We start from the raw sequence: 12,307 nt of genomic DNA on the forward strand, positions 1-12,307 counted from the left end.
CTGAAATATAGGGTCGGCTTATGAAAGGGTCATACAGTTTTTGCTATTTTTACCTAACCATCTTGGGGGGTCGGCTTATAAACGAACGGGCTAATGAACAAGTATATACGGCACTACTTCGCTGTATGGGAAACATAGGATGCCTGCTAAACAATAATAATTTAAATAATGGATATTGGCAGAGCTGCTGGCCCAGCCGGTCCCTTCCAGAATGTTGGTTTCATTTTGTTTCTAGTGTTCAGTGTTTGATGATTGTTGCCATTTCATGGTGATCTACTATGCTTGGTAGGAAGTTTGGTTGTTATACAGTAGAACCTCGGAGTTACGAACCCCTGGGGAATGGAGGTTGTTCATAACTCTGAACAAAATGTTCTGGTTGTTCTTTCAAAAATTTAGAACTGAACACGGACTTCCTGCAGCTTTGAAACTTCACTATGCAAAAGAAAAATGCTGCTTTTAACCATCTTGATTTAAATGAAACAAACACAGAAACAGGTTCCTTCCCTTGTCAAATCTTTTTCTTTAATTTTCCCTTAATTTTTGTAGTATATTTCATTTAACACAGTACTGTACTGTATTTGCTGCTTTCCTCCCCCCCCCCTTCTTTTTTTTTGGTCTCTGCTGCTGCCTGATTGTGTACTTCCGGTTCCAAATGAGGTGTGTAGTTGACCGGTCATTTCATAACTCTGGTGTTCGTAACTCTGAGGTTCTACTGCAGGGCCATCCGTAGGACACCCAAAAATTTGGGGGACCCCTGGGTCTTAGTGTCTACCCTCCCGCTTCTTCTTATCCCTGTTCTGATCTTTCCTGCAGGCTCCCACCACAGCTGGCTGCCGCAGCCTCATGAGTCTTCCTCCAGAGGGGATCTAGTACTTAAAAGTGAAAAAGCCTCCAGCCTGCCAGACCTATTAGCACAACATTGAAACTGTTAAAGAGCCATTCAAGTGGTAATGAAGCCATTTAACAGGCATTCGCCAACCCCCAGGTATATACTGTCAGTTTCTGAATTTACTGACAAAACCAGTTGTGCATGAGCTGTTTTGAGAGCGTGCGGAGTCGGTCGACGCTACGCCCAGCTCATGAGACAGCTCATGGTGTCCGACACCATCAGGTGGTCCAGAGACATTTATACGGAACACATCACAGGACACCGCCAATACTTCACTGATTAACTGAGACCACCGACCAGGGAAATAGCCCACTTCCTTCCCTGATGAACCAGGGGACGCACCCCACCCATGTACTCATTCGCCACACTGATACTGACTTGGACTCCTTATACATTCCATGGGTGGCGTACCCGAGCCCACTTATCCACTGACACTTGAAAAACTCTTGCACCCTAATCTGGGTCTATGCCGGTTATGTGATATGTATGTATCTCTTCACCGTTGCAACCGACACCCGTAATCCCTCATAACCCAAGCCTGACCCCAGATGTACAGTACCTTCCCTTTTAACTTGTGTATATTTAATTTTAAACATTCACTTTAATAAAATTTTTACTCGAACATGTTAGTCTACAGGACCTTAGTTTAAAATTTGCCTTAAAAATATTTCATTAGTGTGTTGCTGAAGATTATAAAATCAGATCTCTAAAAAATCCTTGCATAGATTTTTAGATGCTCAATCTGAGTATTCATCTTTAGCCTTAAATGCTTGGATCTTAATAAATAAGCAGAGATATCTCTATCTCCTAGAACTGGAAGGGACCTTGAAAGGTTATTGAGTCTAGCCCCCTGCCTTCGCTAGCAGGACCAAGTACTGATTTTGCCCCAGATCCCTAAGTGGCCCCCTCAAGGATTGAGCTCACAACCCTGGGTTGAGCAGGCCAATGCTCAAACCACTGAGCTATCCCTCCCACATATTATCAGACATATGGTTTTTTTAAATAAATCCTTCAAAAGACCACCCTTCTCTAAACTACACATACAAGCCCAGGCTGCCGTCGGGCATAGGGGAACCAGTTTAATAATCCTGCATAGGGCCCCATAAATCCTAAGGACGGCCCTGTTCTACTGTATGTACGTTCTGTGATTTTAGGTTTTGTTTTAATTTGTCTTTTGTGCTCTTCCTTCCCCCGCTCCGGAGCCCTCTCCTCCCCATTCCCAGGAAGCCAGGCAAGTGGCAAGCATCTGGCAAAGCAATCCAAAATCTGTGGAAGAAGCGTCTGAGACATTTCAGCCATAGGCTGCGCCTGCTTGTGGGTTTCTGTGCAGAGAGTAGGGATGGGATGTAACAGCAGTGGTTCCCAAAGTGGGGTCTGCCATGAGCTATGCAGGGGACCACCCCAGAGGAGTACTGCAGTGGGGCCAGAACGCAACATTCCAGCACTTTTGCCGCCTGGAGGACGCCATTTGGGGAGTGTTCTGGTAGTACCGGTACTTGCCCATTCAGGACTATATCTTTTAGTTAAAGTGAAAATAAGGGTCACAAGATAACTTGTAACCATTGCAGACTGTTTACTTTTGGTTCCTTTGTGAGACTTATTTTAATACAAAAACACTTCCCCCTCCCCCCAATAATAAGCCAACCTAACTAATAGAATAACAACATGAAACTTAGGTATAAAAAATGGAAGGGATCCAGGAAATTCAGTCAGATGCCAAAGGGGTCCTTGGAAGAAAAAAAGTTTGGGAACCACAGCAACAGAGCAAAGGAGCGAAACATTCCATCGCCTTCGTTTGTAAGGCTATATACACAAAAATAATTCTTAACACCGCCAACTGGCCCTGAAGCTTCAGTTTATCTCCTGGAATGTAAAGAGCCTCAACACTCCAATTAAAAGAAAAAAGGTGTCGCCCTCATTAAAGAAAGCAAAGGCAGCTGTAGTGCTTTTATTGGAGACACTGAAACCTTTCTAGGTTTTTTACTAGGTTATATCTCTGCTGTGACTGCTGGGGATTTAAGTGAGGTACTTGATCCTTTTGTGGACAAATCTAGCTCAGCCTCAGGATCAGAAACCAGCCAAACTGGAATGGCTCCGGAGTTGCACTTTAAAGATCTGGGAGTATGTGATAGCTGGCATTTATACATCCAATGGGGAGGGACTAGTCCTACTTTTCTCTGGTACATGGGTCCTAGTCCCACGTCGATTTCTTTTTGCTGTTCCGGGACTTGGTTAATTCTGCAATTGACTCCTCCATTAATGCAATTGCTATCTCTGATCATGCCCCTGTAACTCTTCAAATAGCAGCAGATCCAGGTGAGAAACAGCCATGTAGACAGAGATTTAAACCTTCGCTTTAGAGCTGAATTCACCCCACTCAGGCAGGAATTCTAGGAAAAAGCCGGCAAACTCAGAGCCAGAGCTAGGCCTAAGCAGACTAAGCAATTGCTTAGGTTCCTGAGCAGCTCAAGGGGACCTCTATTAATTATCAGTATGTGTTGTGTGTGGGGCCCCCTCAAATATTCCTGCCTAGGGTCCCCCTTGGGCTAGCACCACCACTGGGCATACTGCTCATGTACAAGAGACCCCTCCATGTAGAATCATGGCCATCCATGACAATCGTGGTAAATTATGTACTTCACCTAAAGATAACAATAGAGTCCTTTAATTTCCATAAAGATCTGTACAAATTGGACACAAACCCCTCCGCAGATGCTTTGGATCAATTCTTCCGAAATACTACATGACTGCAAATTTCTGTAGCCCACTGTGGAAACCTTGACGCATGCCATGGAGGATGATTTAATTGAGGTGACTAAGAATATGAAAGTGGGGACAGCCCCTAGGCCAGATGGCTTCCCTGCTAAATTCTATAGGCACCTCATTGACCTCCTATCTGACAAAATGCTTAAACTGTTTAATGAGTCACTTCTAGAAGGCACCTTTTCCCCTATGCTGAGGGAAGCCCTAACATCAGTTATTCCTCAACCAGGAAGAGATGCTGCACTGTATTCCAATTAGATGCCAGTTTCACTTATTAATAGGGACATCAAAACATTGGCAAAAGTTCTCGCGACGAGACTGGAAAAGGTTCTGTCGTACACCCAAATCAAGTTGGGTTTGTCAGAGGCCAGCATGGCTCTGATAACCTTCAACAACTCATTGATATGATAGCAGTGAAATATGATGACCCCAAACCACAAGTCGTATTAGCCTGACATGCAGAAAAGGCTTTTGATAGAGTGGACTGAAAGTATGTGTTTTAGACCCTACAAAAATTTGGATTTGGACCCACATTTAGTTCCTGGATCCAACTGTTATATTCTCACCCAACCTCTCAGACCACAACCAACAATGTGACCTTGGAGACCTTCAGCCCTTGAGCTCCTGGCAATAGCTGTATGAGCTCATCCAGATATCTGAGGCATACAACTTGGTTCCATGGAGTATAGATTGATGTTATACCCAGACAATACCCTTTTGTATATATCCAAATGAGGAACCTCTATTCCAGCCCTCCTATCACTAATTCAAAAATGTGACGCAATAACCGGTTACAAAAGCAATTGGGAAAAATCGTAACTATGGGAAATCTCCTGGGTGTCATGTAGTGGGGCTTTTTCCTCAATGGAATTTCCACAGCCAAAATGATGCAATTAAAAGTACCTAGGTATAAAAGTATGATGACACATTTAAGGGTTAGGACAATGCAAATGAATATTCTGCCTAGGCGCCTATATATTCTAAAGCAGCCTACCGGTATTTTAGAAAATGTATCAACATTATTAGAGCCTTTCTTTGGGGCCCTGGTCAACATCCATGACTCTCATTTAAAAAACTCCAGCTCCCTATAGCCAAAGGCAGGCGGGGTTGGGCTCCCAGTCTACAAAACTACTACTGTATTAAGCTTTTATCATGTCACAGATGTCAAATTGGTCCTGGCATGCTAACACACTCATGTCCATCTGGGAGGAAATTAATGGGTATTAAGGACCTGGGAATTACAGTGGACGAGAAGCTGGATATGAGTCAACAGGGTGCCTTTGTTGCCAAGAAGGCTAACGGCATATTGGGCTGCATTAGTAGGAGTATTCCCCTCTATTCGACACTGGTGAGGCCACATCTGGAGTACTGCATCCAGTTTTGGGCCCCCCCACTACAGGAAGGATGTGGACAAATTGGAGAGAGTCCAGCGGAGGGCAACTAAAATGATTAGGGGGCTGGGGCACATGACTTACGAGGAGAGGCTGAGGGAATTGGGCTTATTTAGTTTGCAGAAGAGAAGTGGGGGGGAAGAGGGATTTGATAGCAGCCTTCAACTACCTGAAGGGGGGTTCCAAAGAGGATGGCGCTCGGCTGTTCTCAGTGGTGGCAGATGACAGAACAAGGAGCAATGGTCTCAAGTTGCAGTGGGGGAGGTCTAGGTTGGATATTAGGAAAAACTATTTCACTAGGAGCGTGGTGAAGCACTGGAATGGGTTACCTAGGGAGGTGGTAGAATCTCCATCCTTACTTGTTTTTAAAGCTGGCTTGACAAAGCCATGATTTAGTTGGGGTTGGTCCTGCTTTGAGCAGGGAGTTGGACTAGATGACTCCTGAGGTCTCTTCCAACCCTAATCTTCTATGATTCTAATGCATCCAATTCCCCCTGTGGATTTGGTTCCTCTTTTTGTCCGATAGAGAAAAATAAGGTGCCGTCAGCAGTGGCTGACCAAAAGGGGTATCCTAACTAAGAGATCCCATTTTATCCTCACTGTCATGCAAAAGCAGCTATCTGGGGTCATCCAGATTTGAAAACTGGGAAAAAAACCTATAATTTGGAAGAACTGGCTAAGCAAGGGCATCGTACGGATTTCCCAATTAGTCGGGGATGAGGGCTTGGTCTCTTTTCTAACACAAAAGCAACAATACGACCTGCCACCCTCCATGGAGCGGCAATACTTACAATTAAAACACTTGCTAACATATCAGTTTGGTCCAGCTGCCCTAGGACACTCTACTAGCAAAGAGGAACTCTGTTAGTCTGGTAGCCACGACCTCACACTTGGTAAGGCAACTCACATCTTGTCATGTATTTATATCTGCTCCTGTATTTTCCACTCCATGCATCTGATGAAGTGGGTTCTAGTCCACGAAAGCTTATGCCCAAATAAATGTGTTAGTCTCTAAGGTGCCACAAGGAGTCCTCGTTGTTTCTATTACTCTGGAGTTCTATGGGAAAGCGAGTCATCCCAGTCCTTAACAGCAATGGCAGTGCACAATCTCGGCTATGCCTGCTACAGCCGAAGATTCTTTGGACACCACAGAGGCTGTGCAAGATGGCGGCCTTGTCTTCTGGTGTTTGCTGGCGCTGTAATACAGAAAAAGGAACCCTGACGCACGTGCTATTCGATTGTCCAACAGGCCGGCAGCCGTGGAAAGTGGTGGACTGACACGAGTGAAAATAGTGCTTGTCTTCAGCAAGCAACGCTCAGCGGAAAAGTATATCCTAGCTTACGTACCTACTACGCTTGGTTTTACTCCAGTGCAAAGACTTTGGCACTTGAGGGCTGCACTGATTACCAAGCGCACAATTTGACAAAAAGGGAGGAGTAGGCTAATGCCCAGACCTGAGCAGAGGTAATCAGACCGGTTTGAGTTAGCAGCAAAGGAAGGAATAGCTCATTGAGGTAGAGAGCAAGGATATGAATCTGAAAAAATTTGGACCCTGTTTCTTGATACATGTGGCGAAAGAATGCTGAGACAGGTCAAATGATGCCAGACTCCCATTCCACCTGAACTCTCTGTGATTTCACACCCTCTTCCTGCCCCCCTCCACCAGTCCCCTCCTTCCCTTTTTTGCCTCTATGTGTATGTCTTTATTTTTGTATTGTTATCCCCACCCTAAGGTGTTAAGTCTGTGCAACAGTCTGATTTTGCATTGTCTGGGCATGCAGCTTTGACAAGATACCAAGTTGCATAATTGCATAATTTTATTGGCTATCCTGTGATGTGTGGTATTTGGTCCTATATACAAGCTGTAGGTCATTTAACTTTTTGTATATTCTAATGTTTGTTTCTTTATGAAAATTAATAAAAAATTAAATCACCAAAAAAAAATGCACCCATTGAAAAATCAAACCAAACCACTGCCCCAAGGTTTGAAAAGGTTAATGTTAACCGCTCAGTGCCTCAGTTTCCCCACCTGTAAAATCAGGACCACACAGCTCAGAAGGGGGATCATAGAATCATAGAATATCAGGGTTGGAAGGGACCTCAGGAGGTATCTAGTCCAACCCTCTGAGGATTAACTCTTTAGTGTCTGTAAACCACTAGGCGGGCAAAGTGTTTTTGTCCTTTAACCCCTTTAAATGGCTATTACACAGCAGAGCATGTCACAGTGTATCTCACCCAGTACACAGGAGTGGGGCTTGGCACGTATAGGGAGATCATTTTGCGGCCATAAATCCCTCCACGGCTTACAAAATGCATTCCTCCCCCAGATTAGGCAACCCAGGTTGAAGTGTTTGGCAAGAGACTATCATGAAAATCTCACCGCCTCTAAGTAAGACAGGAAAAGGAGTCGCAGCAGGAGAGGCATGAAAGTGACCCACGGGGACCAGTCAAAATTACGGTCACACCGACACCCTCCCTTTTGATAGGGAGACAATGCACCGGCTAAATGAGTGATCTGGGTCACTGAGAAATAGTACCTCACATTTCCCTCAGCAAAAGGCACTGCAGGCCCAGCGTGGTCAGAGTAGAACCATAGGCCTGGCCCTGACCCCACCTCTGCCCCTAGCTCACGCTGGGACCTTGGGCGGACTGCACGTGGCTTCTCAGTGCCTCGGTTTCCTCATCGGGCTACAGAGGACAATCTCATCCACCTTGCAGGGGGCTTGGAGGTTTATTAACCGTTTAGTCCCTGATCCTTCAGTGATGCAGGCTCAGGACTGACTGTCTATTATTCATATCATTTGTTTATCCACAACTGTGTGACTTTCTGTTTGCTGTGACACCATGTCTTTGAGTGTGTGTCTGCACGAACCGTTAGTCCGCGGCTAGCTGGGGTGTGAATCTACCCTGCACTAGCCTGCCCTGGACTAACCGTTCCTGTGGCTCTTGCTGGTGCACATTAGCAGTTCATTAGCGTGCTCTGACGAGCCCTGTTTCCGAGAGGACAAGCTGAAAGTGCACTAACCGCTCGCTGCAAACGAAATGTTTGTGCAGACAAGCCCTTCCTGGGGTCCCACGGCTGCCGCCTCGCCACCAGTCCAGATTAGATTTGATCAGTTTGCGTGCAAAAAGAAGGGTTTTTTTTCTGACTGCCATCTATGCAAAATACAACCGAGATCTGAAAGTCACGCTGAGTTCCTTGTGGTTCACACATCACCATCACCAACAATAATTCTGGGATAGCGTCTCTCCCAGGCCCCGTGCCCTGTATACCTCAATGGCAGAGAAGAGGGGCCAGAACTGGGCCCAAAGGTTCAGAGGGGAATTTCCCCGGCACAGCTACGGTGTGGGGCTGCCATCAAAGGCCCTACCCCATGTCCCCTTCACACAGGGCCTATCGGGGTGGGAGGGGAAATGTCAGAGAAGCTCCTTGGCACATGCCCCTACAGAGATTCCGGGTTGCTCTTGACTGCGGAGCAGCCTACAGGCAGCCCTATCTGAGACGGCTATAAATGAGAGCACCGCTGGGCCTGCTCTAATTTATGCCAGGGACTGCACAGGCCCTCGGAGAAGCCCATAATCTTGAGTGCTCAAAGCTGGTTTACAGCCACTTTAGCCCTCCCCACTCTGCTGGAGGCACAGCACGGCTGCTGCCCTCAGTGACACCTGTGTAACCCCACTGCCCCTAGCATTCACTCCCCTTAGCCCTGCAGAGCCGAAGGAGCTTGTGGACAGCAGGCCGGATTCCACCCTGCCCCGGCAGTTACACCAGGGAGTGGGGAATCGGGCCCTCTCTACGTTGGTGTAACATGCCCCTTAGCAGTTTTCACCAGCTCACACTCCTCTTTGAATCTGGCCCGTGGATCACAGTTCTGCTCCACCTCTATTAGGAGACCAGCGCTGCTAAGGTACAATTGTTGCCAGACTCCGGAGAGGTTCCTGAAGGCAGGTTTCACCGCTGCTGCCACGTATTTTCCTGTGGGACTTTGAAGAGCGTAGGATTCAAGCTACGCTGCATGACAGATTGCACTGCAAGGGTCACCGCTTTTAATCCCACGCTCTGGGGCAAATTCAGAGGCAAGTTTCAGAAGCTGTAGCCTGAGTTCAAATTAGCTCAACAGACACCTTTATCCAACCCCGTCAACACAGGTGTGGCACCCGGCTTAACCTCCTCTAGACTGAATGGGACCTACCTAGGACCACAAAGGGTCCACTTACACTGCAACTGGGAGCTAGCACATTAAACGGAGCAGGGTAGGCCAGGATAGCATGGATGGTGACTGGGGCTAGCCACCGGAATACATACCCAGAGGCTCCCGGCGGGTTTGCACTTGGGTGGTGAGCCTGAGCTGCCGGCCATGGCTACTCCCAGCTACACTGCTTTTTAGCATGCTAGCCCGAGCTGAGCTAGCGCCTGTCTGTCTACCCAACGCGCTGCAGCCAGGGGCGGCTCTATGTTTTTTGCCGCCCCAAGCACGGCAGTCAGGCGGCCTTCGGCAGCATGCCTGCAGGCAGTCCACTGGTCACGCGGATTCAGCGGCGTTTCTGCGGGTGATCTGCCGGTCCCGCGCCTTTGGCGTACCTGCCGCCGAATAGCCACCAAAGCCGCGGGACCAGCGGACCTCCCGCAGGCATGCCGCCGAAGGCTGCCTGACAGCCGCCCTCATGGCAACTGGCACGTTGCCCCCCGCGGCTTGCTGCCCCAGGCACGCGTTTGCTGCGCTGGTGCCTGGAGCCTCCCCTGGCTGCAGCATACAAGTACCCAAAGACTGATACTCATATACCACTGTGTAACTTACACAACCCTCCTGACACGTCACTACTGATTCAGGCCTGCGTCTGTAATTATGTAATCAACCAGCACTCCACGGTAGGAAGGCGCCAGGAGCTGACAGCCGAATTCGAGGATACTGTGAGGAAGACACAGGCACTTTAAGAGCTCCTTTCACCTCTCCTCGCTGCATCTGATTAGCACCCACATGGCCGAAGTTCGCTCATGCAAATCAGAGTGATATGGGAATTACCAACAATGCAAAGGGTAGTTCTGCCCTGGAGTACAAGGCAGTGCATCAGGGGACTGGCACGTTACAATGACAAATAGCTGAATGCATGGTGATGGGAGAGGCCTTGAAGTCTTATTGTCAGGGGAACCAGCATGTGCACTGTGGGTAGAAGCAGGTTGAGATGCAGCTGCAGAGCTACATACGGGGGAACTAGGACTACTGCAGGGCAGGAGAGCAGTGCATTAGCAAAGCAGGAGCAGAGGAGGACTGGAGTAGCAGTGGTATGGCAGGTCACAACTGAGGTGCCTTTGCAGAGCTCGTTTGGTGTTCAGATGGCATTGCAAAGAAAGGGGACAGACAGACAGACATGAATGGGAGGCTGAAACGGAAGGTGGCTATGCAACCTGCCATAGAGATTTCAACTCTAGTGCCACTGATTTCACGGCCAGTCTAGCTCAAGTCACCGTGGGCCCCACAGAACCGCCTGGAATTATCCGGCCACAGATTAAATGGGGAGGAGCGTTCATTACATGCAAGTCTATGGGTCTGAGCACAGGCCTGGCAGCCCGCATCAGGGAAGGGTATGAACCTGATCAAGCGATGCAGCAACTCCCCACCACAAACACAAGATAAAAGAAACAGGAACTGAAATGTGCTTTAAGACAGCTCCTGGATAAACCACCAAAATGAAAGGAGAACACAGCATGACAGCCCACTTGCAACTTCCAGCTTTGAATCGGGCAAAGAAAGGCCAAGCAGAAAACAACCAGAGTCCCCTGAAACAGGGTTAATCCTGCTCAGCACATTCCATCTATAGATCTTAAAATGCTTTGTGATGGTGGGGGAGCATCATGATCCCCACTCTTTAGCCTCACAGCACCCCTGTGGGGTACACCAGCATTATCCCCATTGTACTGATGGGAAGACCGAGGCACGGGCAGGGGGAACTATTTCACCAAGATCACTCAGAAAGAGAACCCTGGTGTCCTGTCTTCCAGCCCCACACTCTAGCCACTGCCCCATGCGGCTTCCCTTTACAGGAGTGTTCTCCGTCTCTCCATTGTGTATTGAATCCCACCCAGTAACAAACATTTCCTGCCCGCCTCATGATTCTTTACTTCTCTGCCCCCCTGCTGCTATTCCTCTCGGTGGCTGAATTAGCTGAATCTACAGGAAGCGATGGGATCAGTTGATAGAAAAGAGGCTAAGCGGCAAATAAAAGTGGTATCATCCATCCATGCATGCTGGTTTATTAAGATTCCCTATCAAAGGACTGTCTTATCAAGTTTCCGTCTCACAAATAAGGCAGCACTCTTCACTCCAGCCCTTACACTCTGCCAGGCAATCAAGATGAAAAAACACATACTGCTCCGACACTCAATTCTTTCCCTTCTTCACCCCAACAGGCTTTTTATCCAAGCAAAAAAAACCCCACAAGTAAATAATCCAGTACCTTTTTTTTAGCTGTGATATCTGAATTCTGAAGCCCGGCGCTCCATTCCCCCTTCTCTGGCTTCCTCCACTGTCACGGTTAGCTACGGGTATTCTGCTTGCTGAGGGACTTCCTCAAATGCTGCTACAGCAACCGGGAACTTACCAGAAAAAAAAAAAACACACACACACACACATAGACGACATTAACAGTTGTACTCTTATGAGAGTATGTTGCAATGACGTCCATTTAAACGCAGGCTGACTGCCGCCAGAGCCTTCAGCCATTAGTTTAAAATAAGATGATCTTAAAGGAGGGGGAGGGAGGGAACCCGGCCACCTCCACAATCGCAGCCCCACGAGTGTGAGAACCCAGCGCAGACAGCAGAGATCACAGCCACTCCCACACGCTACCTGGGGCACCTGGGCTAACAACCGGCCATGAAACATCACCCGGAGCACATACTGCTGTTGACACCCTTAGCGGCACCCACAACCTCCTCCTGAGTCACACGGCTCATTCCTGCTCCACATGACCACATAGGCAGTGACTCTGTCTGACCCGGGGACTCTCCTTCCTCTTTACCCGTGATGGGTCTGTTTGTCATTTCTTCACAAACATGCTTCACGTCTTAACCAACCAACCAAAAAAGAATTGAGAGAAACTGAGACTAGTGTGTGTACATTTATAACAGGCGCCTTTGCGCGGGGCTGTTGGGCAGCCTAGAAAGGTCTACAATGCTGTATCACTGGACGTGTGTCTTTTTGCATATCCCTAACCAACATGGTAGGCCAACAAAGCTTTGTAATGTAGATCTGGTGCTGGTCC

General features: G+C 47.9%; 1 protein-coding gene across 1 annotated transcript in view; it reads right to left on the reverse strand.

Annotated features, from left to right (window-relative positions):
- LOC113407840 (arf-GAP with Rho-GAP domain, ANK repeat and PH domain-containing protein 1-like) overlaps positions 1 to 11,636 on the reverse strand; it is a 56,296-nt gene extending 44,660 nt beyond the window's left edge. The window contains exon 1 of the mRNA XM_026658359.1: positions 11,501 to 11,636. The gene's annotated coding sequence lies outside the window, so the exon portion shown is untranslated. The remainder of the gene's footprint in view (positions 1 to 11,500) is intronic.
- Between the last annotated feature and the right edge of the window lie 671 nt (positions 11,637 to 12,307).

The sequence above is a fragment of the Terrapene carolina genome, unplaced genomic scaffold, assembly GCF_002925995.2.
Source record: "Terrapene carolina triunguis isolate 2854851 unplaced genomic scaffold, T_m_triunguis-2.0 Scaffold430, whole genome shotgun sequence".
NCBI classification, from domain to species: domain Eukaryota; kingdom Metazoa; phylum Chordata; order Testudines; family Emydidae; genus Terrapene; species Terrapene triunguis.